Source organism: Petaurus breviceps, unplaced genomic scaffold, assembly GCF_028583685.1.
Source record: "Petaurus breviceps papuanus isolate PSGF00001 unplaced genomic scaffold, PetGlider_PUasm1.0 339, whole genome shotgun sequence".
Lineage (NCBI taxonomy): Eukaryota > Metazoa > Chordata > Mammalia > Diprotodontia > Petauridae > Petaurus > Petaurus breviceps.
The window spans coordinates 1709395-1723055 of record NW_027186112.1 but is presented as its reverse complement, the minus strand read 5'-3'; positions in this window follow the sequence as shown (position 1 = coordinate 1723055).

The window sequence follows — 13661 nt, the reverse complement described above, 5'->3', positions numbered from 1 at the left end:
CCAGTTTACTGAGATGATTTTTACAGGGAAGTGGCTGCTGAGTATGCTATAGCTTCTTGGAGTCACAGGTCAGAGTTGGGTGACTAGATGGAAATCAAAGGTGGATGAACAGCCCTAAAAAGGGCTCAGTAAGCCCTCATTCTAGAGGTGCTAGTCCTCCCTTAACACTTCATACATCCCATCTCACCAGTAGCCATACATTGCTACTGGAAATATCATAGCTTTGACTGTATGGACCTTTGTCTACCTTTTAATGTGGTATCCAGATTTGCCATAGCTTACCTTCCAAGAAGTAAGCATCTTTAAATTTCTTTTTTCTTTCTTTTTTTGTGCTTTTTGGAGGGGGGAAGGCAGGGCAACTGGGGTTAAGTGACTTGCCCAAGGTTACATGGCTTGTAAGTGTTAAGTGTCTGAGGCTGGATTTGAACTCAGGTCCTCCTGACCCCAGGGCTGGTGCTCCATTCACTGCACCACCTAGCTGCCCCCTTCTTCATGAATTGTGTGGATCAAAGGGGATATTTGTAAAGCATGTAGGTACTATTTAAATGATACCTATCATTCATCCAGCAGGCTTGCTGCATCCAGACATGAACTTGGTAGGATTGATCGCTTTGTAGGAACTGAACTAAATTTTTAGCCTACTCCCTCAGAAAATTTTGAACTATAATAGAGAATCCACCTCCTGAGGTATTGGAGGTGAGATCTGTACATTTGTTTTTGCTGTATCTTTGGAGTAAAAATCCTTTTAAAAAAGCTAATTGATGTTAAATGGTTATGGAATTGGGATACTAGTTACTGGCCCCTAACAAAGTGGTGGGCAAAGACAGTGGGAGCTCAAAGATACAAACAAACCCCTCTGGGTACCCTGGAACCTTGAGGGGTAGATATAGCCTGTGTAGGCTTTGGTAAGGTAAGCCAGAATGACATACTACAGTGTAATAGCATTATATATATAATATATAAAATTACATGATACATAATATTCCATTACCTCCCTATACCATAATTACTTATCCATTCCCCAACTGACACCTCCTTAGTTTCCAGTTCTTTGCTACCATGCAAAGTACTGTGAGATTATACGCCCACCCACGTATCTGTCCACATCTTTACACATGGATTCTTTTCCTTTTGCTTTGCTATCATTGAAGAGTACAAGTCTGGTAATGGTATTGGAGGGTTACAAGGTTATGTACTTCAGTGAACTTTTTTTTAGTAGGATTTCAAGTTTCTAGAATGTATGACCATTTCATACTTTGTTAAGTACTACATGGGGCTGGGGGTACCATTTCCCAATTCTTTCTTCTCAGTCCATTCTCTTTCAAGATGTTTTTCTTAAAACTCCCAGTTTTTGATTTAAATTTCCAGCACAACTCAAAGAGCCATATGCATATGATGGTCCATATTCTTAATCCTCTATTACATAAATACAAAAATGAAGACAGGTCCTATATTCAAGTAGCTTACATTCTAATAGAAGACAGCTAAGGAAGAGTGTTTTGGTTGGGAAAATTACAAAGACAGTGGATTGAGCCATAAAGGCATAGGCTGACACACTTTTTCCAGTAGTAAGAGTAGTATAGTCTTGACTGTGGTTAGAAACAGTCCAGATTTTAATAGTGGACACGAATTCAGGGGGAGAAAGTAGAAAAATGGAGAAGTATATTTGGGATTTTGTCCTAGAACTTGTAAGATGAGCTCTGTGGTGACGAGAAGTTAAGAGAATCGCAACCAAAGGAAATCAGCCAAGACCTTGCCAGCTAGAGACTTCACTGAAATTGTCATCTTTCCTTCTCAGTTCCCCACCTGTGGGGGTGGGTCTAGAAGCCCAGGAACACTCTCATTCGCTGTAGTCTCGAGAGGCAGGACGTAGATTCCGTTTCCGGTTTCCTTCCCTTACCTGAGTCTGGTGCCTAGGAAGCAAAGGATATTCGGAGGTGGGGGGAAAGGGCCCTTCCCAGAACCCCGCGGGCAAAGATTTAGGAGAGGACCATTTCCCCAAACCAAACCCCGCTTTGCCCCAATCTCGGAGCTTTTTCGAAAACAGCCGGAGGCGGAGAGGGAGTGAAAGGGAGAGTTGTGTGGCAACGATAGAGACCACAGGTCTTCTAACGCTCTCTAGAGTGGTCCCGGAAGTCCCGCCCCAAACCCGGACTCACTTCCTGTTCTTCCCTTCTCTCTTGAATCAGCCTTCTTATTGTGCAGGTTCTTGCTGACTTTGTGCTCTACGACCTGGGAGTAGAGAGTGGCTGAATTGAACAGGTCCAGGTCCAAAGTGGGGTCGCACGGGAAGAAGAGAGTCATGGCTGGACCTCCGGAGACCTTTACTTTGGGCCGACTTTCGCCACTGACGTACAGCGTGATATCAGGAGAACTCAGTCATCTCTCAGTTTCCTCCTGTAAAATTGGAAATTGGGCTGGTTTCATTCATTAATTCATTCAGCAATTCATCATTCTCTTTCGCTGAATGTCAGTGGATGCAGTGGAAAGCAACCAAGAGAGCCATAATTATAAACAAATTCAGCTTCTTAAGTAGCTTTGAGACTTTGAAAATCAGTTAAACAATAAACATTTATTAAGCTCCTACTTATTGCCAAGAACTGTGCTAAGCACCGGGGATACAAAAAGAGACAAAGGGCAGCTTTCTGGCCTCAAGGAGCTTACAATCTAATGGGAGAGACAACATGTAAATAAACATATACTAAATAAGCTATATACAGGGTAAATACACAACAGAGGAAAGACACAAATTCAGGGGGGTTGGGGAAGGTGCCTCTTTTAGTATAAGGGATTTTAGTTGGGTGTTGAAGCCATGGAGTTCAATAGAGAATAGAAGAGAGAGCATTACAGTGAGGACAGCTAGAGAGAATGCCAAGAGGCCAGTGTCACCATACTGAAGTGTGCATATGGGGGAGTGAAGTGTAAGATAACTGGAAAGGCAGGACAGGGCTGAGTTATGAGGGGCTTTAAATGCCAAGCAGAGCCTTTTGTGTTTGCTCCTGGAGGCTGTTGACCTATTAAAAGTTTGGTGAAAGGAGAGACAAATAGTAATATACAATTACAGTTTTTATTCCCTTTAAAAACATTTATTCCCTTAAAAAAAAAAATTCCTTGTACCAGACTTGTACAAAGAGACAGCCTGAGGCTGAGTGATGAACAAAAAGATCTGTATGAGAAAGGAATTTTTTTTAAGCAATTGGGGTTAAGTAAGTTGCTCAAGGTTACACGGCCAGGTGTTTCTGGGTGGGTGCTAAGTGTCTAAGCCCAGATTCGATCCCCAGGTTATCCCAACACTGGAGCCGGTGCTCTTACTCGCTGTGCTACCTGGCCTCCCCTGGGGAAGGAATTTTCTTAATTGAATAGATGATAAATACAATAAAACAAGAGAGTTGACCAAGTGTCAGTTGAAATTATGGTCCAGAATATCTGTGTTTTCTTTAGCATTAACATTCCATAACATAGTATATGTCCAGAAAATATTAAGATAAGAAAAAGTCCCATTACTCAAGTTAATACCTTGAGTTAAAGGTCTTTTTCTTAAGGACCATAAAGTAAGCCTCATCTGCTTTGTTGACCTAAAGAGAGATATTCTCCAAGCTCACTCAGAGAGCAAAGAGAAAGCAGGGTCTGTTTGGAATTTATAATCTCAGGATGCTCTGGAGGTGCTGACTCAGAAAAAGGGCCTTTTTAAGGTGAGGCAAAGCAGTTTGTTTGATTCATTTAGACTTTGGCCAAAATATGATATTTAATGATTATCAAGGCAAAAGGAAGCCACTGGGATGGGGGAGGTTGGGGTGAGGAGTGTTTGTGATAAGATAGTGTTGGGGTTCAAGAGATCCAGGAACCCCCAAAACCAGAGTTCCCTAGAAAGCTGTCTGGAATGAATTCGCCAACTTAAGCAGTCTTTAAGTCAAGATGGCAAAAGTTTATTGTTATGCTATACAGCAAGCAAAAGTTCTTAGGGAACCTGCAACCTTAGAGGGGTACCGTTAAAGTTTAAAAAGGATATTCTGTAGTAAAACAGGTGCCAAATATGGTGACTAGGTGATTCAGGGTGGGGTTAGGAAGTGGTTAAAGAGTGAACAGTTCTTAAAGGAACTGCATAGGCATATCGCCCAGAATTCACTGGAAAATAGCCCAAATGGGAGGGGGGCTACCTGGAGGTGTGGTTTTAGGCCTGAGCCATCTCTAAGTCAACTAGTGGCCAGGGCTGACTGAGCACCTATCAATGTCTTGTTTAACAAGATGGATATTGGGAGTATACATGTATCTAAAGCCTAAGGTATACATAATGAGAAGTCCAGAATGTATGTAATGAGCTAAAGAGTTAATATAGATAATTCAGTTTAATTCTTACAGGTACAACTTTTTACTGTACCAGGGAGAGAGATAAGTATTTGGTTGGGGCCCACTCATGAATAATTGTTAGGCACAGTGTTGTTGGGGTAGGGAGAAGCTTGCAGAGATTGTACTCTAAGGCTAGGGAGAAAGGTGATTTTAAAATTGGGGTTCAAGCACAGGTACCCAAGCACCCTATCAATAGGATCTGTGCTTTAGGGTTAGTGGCTGAATGGAGGAAGGATTGGAATTAGGAGAGATCTGAGGCAGGCAGACCCATCAGCAGGCTTTTGCATTAATCAAGGTATAAAGCGATGAGGGTCTACATTATCATGGTGTCAGTAATGTCAGAAACAGTATATTGGAGTTATTGCAAAGTGAAATAGGTAGGCCTTGGTAATGGATTAGATATGCTAACTAAGCATAGTAATATAAGTAACTTTGGAGAGAGTAGTTTGGGGGAGCATTTCTTATTGAGTTTCAGTGTTTTCATCTGTAAAATGGGATTATGCCTCACACTCCCTAACTCACAGAATGGTCATGAGGAAGTTGGTTGCAGACTTTAAAGTGCCATGGTAATGATAGCTCTAACTCATTCAGCAAACCCTCCCCCCATACTTAATGATAGTTTGGGATTGAAATTGACTTACAGTCTCCTCTATCACACACCAGGGGATGCAGCAAAAAGAATGAGAGGTTGGGAAGGAAGATCTGGATTTCAGGATTGTTTCTGCCACTCACTTGCCTAAGAAGGATTGATTTTGCACTTGACTGGCTGTCCAGAAGTTGTTCCATCAAATGGGGTGAAAGGGTAGTGTTTTGAACTCAGGGAAATTAGGGCATAAATAAAGATTTGGGAGGAAAATTAAACGATGAAGTGATGAAAAGTCTTGACTCAAGGGGAAATGGAAACCCATTTCATGTCCTACCCTTTCCTCCCTCAATTTCTTCCCACAAGTCACTGTTTTGGGAGTAGAGCTTTCTCAGCCTGATAGCAGCTGGCTCTGAATGATCAAAAAGCTACCCTGTGTGCTAAGGGATAGTGACAATTAATAGATGAGTCAGTCAATCAATAAGCATTTATTAAGGCTTACTATGACAGGCATTGTGATAAGTACTGGGGTGGGGGAGAGGTACAAAGAAAGGCAAAAGAGTCTTTGCCCTCAAAGAACTCACAGTCTAATGGGGGTCGGAGTGGAGAAAGCACATGAAGCTAAAAGACGGGGAGAAAAGGACAAAGGGCATCTGAAATTGGGCATGTTGAAGTCTAGAGGAACACAGTTGGATGGGAAATGAAAGATAAGTGACAAAATGGATGCACAAAGCTTAATTTTCCCTGATGTCATTTGTCCTTTTTATTCTCAATGTAATTGCCTTGTGTACTAGCGTCCTAGCTAATCTACTCTTCCTTCTGCTAATTGATCCTGAACATAGTGCCACAATATTTTCCTTAAAGCATATTTATGACCATTACTTCTATGCAAAAAACCTTTAGTCATTTATGGAATGGAGCCAAACTCCTATGGCTGGAATGCCAATTCATATTTCCTGGTGCTTTGGTTTGTATCTTTTTGTTTTCACCTCCCACTTTGCATACTACATATTCCAGCCAAATTACACTATATTTATTATTTAAACATGGGCCCTCCTTTCCCTACACCTCTCCACAGTTCTGAGAGGTGATTTTGGTATCATTTTCCTTTCCTCTTTATTGCTGAAATTTTGCACCTCCTTAGCTTCTTCTATGTTGCTATGGAGCTTCTGCAGTGCTTGGCTGAGTTGTCACTCAGAGATAGGGCTTTCTTATTCTTTAGGGGGCTTTCTTACCCCTTAGAATTTTTATGTCTCTTGGTACTATGTGACAGATTGAGGCCTTTGCAGGTTGGTAAATGGGCCCTCCCAAGAAAATTTGCTTCCTTATCCTGTTACTTTCCTGTAAATGACTTGCAGCATTTCATAAGTGGAAGTTTCTCATTTTCCCAGTAGACGATGCCAAATAAACTTATTCTTCAGTGCTTGGAATCTTATCTCTCTGATCTCTTTTTCTACTCCTTAAATGGAGATTCTGGGACAGGCTGTAGGGGCATCGGACACTTCTAAAGTGAGAACTCCAGGGATGAAATAATCTTCCAACATGTAGAGATTTCTGAGGCATAGTGGAGATGTCCAGAAGAATGCAGCTTGTTAGGGAGTGGGTTGAAAAGTGACCAATAGGGAAAAGTGAAAAAAAAGATTGAAATTACCAAAGATCTTAAGAGGAAGAAAACTCAAAGATCTTGAACTTAAGCAGATAAATAAACAGGGAAGATATTAATAACAGAAGTACCTCCAGATTAGGTAAAAGAGTTAAAGTAGCTTATGAATAAATACTGGGAAACAAAGAAAAATGAACCAACACCTGACAAAGCAGAGGACCCTGTGGATTCTAAAGAAAGCTTGGAATCACAACAAGATGTTCCTTAATGGTTTAAAAGAAAAGGAAGAATTCTGGAGGAAGAATTTATGGCCTACACAGAAGAAATAATTAGCAGAATAGGAAAAATTGAATTCACAGTGTCAAGTCTCACCAAAGAAATAAAAGAGAAGATCACTCATTGGGAATGCAAATACATAGAAGTGAAGGACAGTCTGGAAGAAGAGAAACAAAAAGCAATAATATTAAAAGAAAGCATTATCTCTGCATACAATAAATATATTGATCTTGAAGAAGGATGCATAGAAACAGCTTAAGGATTACAGGTTTCCCAGAAGAACACAAGTCAAAAAACCTGAATACCATGATGTAAGAAATAAAGCAAAGAAACTGCCCACAATTTCTGAACACAGAAAACAAGGGACCGATCAAAAGAATCCATAGATCACCTTCAAATTTTCAAAACTTTTGAATCAGGGTGGCTAGGTAGTGAAGTGAATAGAGCACCAGCCCTGGAGTCAGGAGGACCTGAGTTCAAATTTGGCCTCAGACATTTAACACTTACTAGCCATGTGACCTTGGGCAAGTCACTTAATCCCAATTGCCTGGCCTTCCCCCCTCCAAAAAGCAAAAAACAAACAAACAAAAAAACCCAAACTTTTGAATAATGACATCAAAGTACTGATACACTGAATTCACTAATTGTTATCAGAAGAAGAAACATATTTTAGATTCTAAGGCATATAATGGTTAAATTTTAATTTTAATAACAAATAGAAAATTTTGCAAATTATTTTGATGATGATTATTGTGTTATATAGTTTGCAATCTGCTACTGCCATGTCCCTTTCCTTTCCACTTCCCTTGATCTTTTTTTCTAAATAGTATTTTATTTTTCAATTACATGTAAAGAGAATTTTTGACATTTTTCCTTTGAGATTTTTGACCCTTTGATCCTCTAGATAAGGAGGAAGAAGTTTGAGGAAAATAAGAAGACAAAGCTCTCAGTAAATAGCTTCAGTTTTTTTGTGTGTTATATAAGCGGCAAATTTCTCTTCAGAGAATGACAAGGGATGTGCTGGGAGCCTTGAGGAGGAATGAAAAGGTTAGACTAGATAGTGTGGTAAAATGGAATACAAAATTGATTAGGGTGGTGCAAAAATTAGTCCCCCCCTTTTATAACTGAATAAACCTCTCCTTTTGTAGGAGGGATAATGTAGGAAGTTGCACGTGTGTAGAAAATATAACTAGAAACATGTTCCCAAGAAGTCCATAGATGAACAGTGAAGAGATCATAAGCAGCTGGATATGACAATCCCTGTCTTCCCTTGTTAACCTCTCTCCCCTTGACTCTACTCTTTGACAAAGCTGTTTGTGCTTTTATGTCCTTCCTTTTACTACCTTCATAACACTCTGCAATCTGGCTTCCAACTTCATTTTTCAACTGAAATTTCTTTCTACAATATTACTAATTTTTTCTTTTTTTTTTAAAGATAGATTTTTGACATCTTTTGTTTTTACATCACCTAGTTTTCTTCTCTAGTTGTCCCATTACAAAAACTATGTCACATAACAAAGAATTTTTTATGAAAAAAAAAAAACTTGACATAAATCTATCTCTCTATCCACACATGTGAAAGTCTGATACTATGTCCAAGGTTCTGCACTTGTGAACCCCACCAAGATTACAGATGATTGGGGCAGGGTGGAATTGCTTTTCATATATTTTCTTGGGACAATGTTAATTCTATGTAATTTTGTAACTTTCATTTTCAAATGTTTTGTGGTGGTTCTTTCTGTTTATTTTTATGGTAGTCCTACTTTATTTTACTTTGTAGGAATTTGTAAATTTTTCCATACCTCTCTGTATTCATCATGCTCATTGGCTCCTACAACTTAGACCAGAGGTGGGGAACCTGTGACCTTGAGACCATATGTGGCCCTCTAGGTCCTCAAGTATATTTCTGTGCTTTCTAGAATTTTTAATAAAAATGAGTGTTGTATTTTGTCAGGAGCTTTTGCTGCATCTATTGAGATAATCATATTATTTTTGTTGATTTTCTTATTAATATGGTCAATTATGCTAATACTTTCCCTATCAGCCCTGAATTCTTTATAAATACCACATGCTCATTTCATCTGAACTTTGTGATATATTGCCATAATCTCCTTGTTAGCATTTTATTTGAAATTTTTATATCAATATTCATTAGAAAAATTGGTCTAAAATTTTCTTTCTCTATTTTTTTTGGTTTATGTATCAGCACCTTATCTGTGTCATGAAAAGAATTTGGTAGGCTCATTCTTTGTTTAATTTTCCAAATAATTTATATAGTATTGGAATTAATTGTTCTTTAAATGTTTGTTAGAATTCATTCGTGAATTAATTTTGTCCTGGGGATTTTTTTTCTTAGGGAGTTCATTGATGGTTCATTCAATTTTTTCCTAAGAAGTATTCTATGTCCTTTTATGTCAGTTTGGGCAACTTATATTTTTGCAAATATTCATCCATTTCACATAGATTGTCAGATTTATTGGCATATAATTAGACAAAATAGCTCCTAGTAATTGCTTTAATTTCCTCCTCATTGGTGGTGAATTCACCCTTTTTGTTTTTTTTTTACCAGTAATTTGGTTTTCTTTTTTTTTTTAATCAAATTAACCAATGGTTTATGTATTTTTTTTACATAAGACCAGCTCCTAGTTTTATTTATTAGTTTAAAGCTTTTCTTACTTTCAATTCTATTAATCTCTCCTTTGGGTTTCAGGATTTCCAGTTTGGTGTTTAATTGGGGATTTCCAATTTGTCCTCTTCCTAGACCAATTCATTGATCTTTTCTTTCTCTATTTTATTGATATAAGCATTTAGAGTTATAAATTTTCCCCTAAATGCTGTTTTTGCTACATGCCATAAATTTTGGCATGTTGTTTCATTGTTGTAACTCTCTCAAATGAAATTATTGTTTTCAGGGGCAGCCAGGTGGTGCAGTGAGTAAGAGCGCCCAGCCCCAGCATCTGGAGACCTGGGATCAGTTCCAGCCTCAGATACTGGGCACCCACACACAAAAATAACTGGCCATGTAACCTTCAGCAAGTTACTTAACCCCGATTGCTTATTTAAAAAAAATTAGAAATTATTGTTTTCATGATTTGTTCTTTGATCTCACTCTTTGGAATTAGATTATTTAGTTTCTGGTTAATTTTCAAACTATGTTTCCATGGCCCTTTATTGAATGTTATTTTTATTGCATTATTATCTGAGAAATATGCATTGAATATTTATACTTTTCTACATTTGGTTGTGAGATATTTATGCCCTAATACATGGTCAATTTTTGTATAGGTACCATTGAGAAAAAGCTGACCTCCTCTTTTGGATCTTGCATTTCCAAGGTGGCGTCATTGATACCACTTCTGGTGTGCTGGGCATCACTGGTAATACTCTGGAACCTGTTTAAATTCACTTTACTTCCTGTCATTTTCCTTTGTATCTCCTACAGCGGAGATTCATCAGATGTTGGGATGTTTTATGACTTGCAATTATATAGCATCCCTGGAAGAATATTATTCTTTTTTTTATCTCTTTTTTATTTTTTAGTTTACATCATTCATTTCAACAAGATTTTGAGTTACAAATTTTCTCCCCATTTTCCCCTACCCACCACCCCAAAACAGTGATCTCACTGAATATCCCCTCCCCCAATCTGCTCTCTCTCATATCTTCCCCCATCCCTCCTCTGACTTTTCAGTAGGGCATGGTGGATCCTTATGCCCCAGTGCCTGTATATCTTATTTCCCAGTGTAATGGGAATGTAAATTTTAAAGATCTTCCCTGCCCCTAGGCTAAAGTGCACCTGGAGCCTGGGGTGGGAGGCTTGTTTTTCAGTAGATACTTCTTGATTGGCCAGTGAGTCAATAAGGTTGTTACATTCTCTGAGCCAGGAGAAGGCTATATAAGCCTTGATGTGTAGCTTTGTTTTGGGGCTCACTTTGAGAAGTGTTCTGTAATTTGATATGGATTCTGGGAAGCCGTCGTCCAGAGCCCCCCGGCTTTGAAAAACCCAGATGTTGATTGGGTATGGATGTAATGGTTGGACAGTTTGAAATCTGTCTACTTGATCTGTTTCTGTCTTGATAATTCTTTCTGTATACTTTGAAGTTCGGGGTGCTGACCTTTTTCCCCTGAACTAGGTAAACGATATATGTCTGACTGATTAAAGTAAGCTTGTTAACCCATTTTGAGTTGTTTTCCTGTATCAAAGCAGATCCAAGAACCTGTGGTGGCAGCAAACCCTGAGGATGCTTGGGGTGCTTGCCGCTACACCCAGTTACATGTAAAATAATAATATATTTTTAAACATTTGATTTTAAAACTTTGAGTTCCAGATTTTTTTCTTTCCTCCCTCATCACCCACCCTTACTGGGAAGATAAGCAATTCAATATAGGTTGTACATGTGTAGCTATACAAAACATTTCCATAGTGGATATACTGTGAAAGAGTGACTATATTTCCCTCCAACCCATCCCACCTCCCACTTGTTCTATTTTCTACTTTTATCCTGTCCCTTTTCAAAAGTGTGTGTTTCCAACTTCCCTCACCTTCAGCCTGCCCTCCCTTCTGTCATCCCTCCTCTCATCCCCTTCCCCCCTACTCTCCTGCAGGTTGAGATACCCTATTTAGCGTGTATGTCATTCCCTCCCTAAGCCAAATTCAATGAGAATAAGGTTGATTCATTCCCTTTTGCCTTCCTGTTCTTCCCCTTCATTATAACAGTTTTCCCTTGCCTCTTCTATATGAGATAATTTACCCCATTCTGTCTCTCCCCATCTCCTCTCATTATATTCCTCTCTCACCTCTTAATTTCACCCTTTAAGCATCATCCCTTCCTATTCAATTGGTCCTGTGCCCTTTATGTATACCTGTACACATATGTACACACACTCACATGTGTATTTATATGCCCATATACCCTCCTATAGAGACATATATGTATGTATACATATATGTACATATATATACATTTCTATTCCCTTCAATTATTCTCATACTGAGAAAAGTTTTATAAGTTACAATTATTGATTTTTCATGTAGGAATATAAATAGTTCAACTTTGATAAGTTCCTTATGATTTTTTCCTGTTTATCTTCTCATGCTTCTCTTGCATCTTGTATATCTGAATGTCAAATTTTCTATTCAGCTGTTTTTTTCATCAAGAATGCTTGAAAGCCCTCTATTCCATTGAATGACCATATTTTCCCCTGAAACATGATACTCAGTTTTGCTGGGTAGGTGATTCTTGGTTTTAATCCCAGCTCCTCTGCCCTCCAGAATATCATATTCCAGGCCCTTTGATCCCCTCAGTGTAGAAGCTGCCAGATCCTGTGTTATCCTGATTGTGTTTCTGCAATATTCAAATTGTTTCTTCCTGGCTGCTTGTAATATTTTCTCCTTGATCAGGGAACTCCGGAACCTGGCTATGATATTACTAGGAGTTTTCTTTTTGGTATCTTTTTCAAGAGGTGATTGGTGAATTCTTTCAGTTCCTATTTTGATCTCTGGTTCTAAAACATCAGGGCAATTTTCCTTGAGAATTTCTTGAAGGATGATTTCTAGGCTCTTTTTTTTTGTCATGGCTTTCAGGTAGTCCAATAATTTTTAAAAGATCTCTCCTGGATCTATTTTCCAGGTCAGTGGTTTTTCCAGTGAGATACTTCACATTGCCTTCTATTTTTTCATTTGTTTGGATCTGTTTAATAGTATCTTGATTTCTCATAAAGTCACTAGTTTCCATTTGCTCCAATCTAATTCTGAAGGAATGATTCTCTTCAGTAAGCTTTTGAGATTCTTTTTCCATCTGGCAAATTTGGCTATTTAAGGCATTACATTGCCTTTTTGAGCCTCTTGACATTTGAGTTAGTCTATTTTTTAAGGCGTTATTTTCTTCAGTCAGGTTGTTAACTCTCATTTCATAATTTTCTTGCATTATTCTCATTTCTCTTCCCAATTTTTCCTCTACTTCTCTTATTTGGTTTTCAAAATCCTTCTTAATCTCCTCTATGGCCTGTAACCAGCTCATATTTTTCTTGGAAGCTTTTCGTGCAGGAGTTCTGACAATGGATGCCTCCATTGTCCACCTCTATAAAGGAAAAGGAGCTAGATTAACCTGTGAAAATCTCCAAGGTGGGGGTGGGGAAGCTGTGAAGGCTGTGTGCTTGCCACATGCTTTTTAGTATGATATTTTCAGCAATGTAGTCATATGCCTTTAACAAAGGACAAAAATGCTACACTGAGGGATCAAAGGGCCTGGAATATGATATATCACAGGGCAGAGGAGATGAGATTAAAACCAAGAATCACCTACCCAGCAAACCTGAGTATCATGTTTCAGGGGAAAATATGGTCATTCAGTGAAATAGAGAACTTTCCAAGCATTCTTGATGAAAAAACCAGAGTTGAATACAAAATTTGACATTCAGATACAAGAAGCAAGAGAAGCTTGAGAAGGTAAACAGGGAAAAGAAATCATAAGCCACTTATCAAAGTTGAACTATTAACATTCCTACATGGAAAAACGATAATTGTAACTGATGACACTTTTCTTAGTATGAAAATAGTTGAAGGGAAGAGAAATATATATATATATGTCTATATCAGAGGGTATATGGGTGTATGAATACATGTGTGAATGTGTGTATATATGTTTACAAGTATACATAGATAGTGGGCACAGGACCAAGTTAATAGGAAGTGATGATACTTAAAAGGTGAAATTAAGAGGTGAGAGAGGAGTATAATGAGAGGAGATGGAGAAAGACGAATGGTGTAAACTATCTCATATAGAAGAGGCAAGGGAAAATGGTTACAATGGAAGGGAAGAATAGGAAGGCAAAAGGGAATGGGTCAACCTT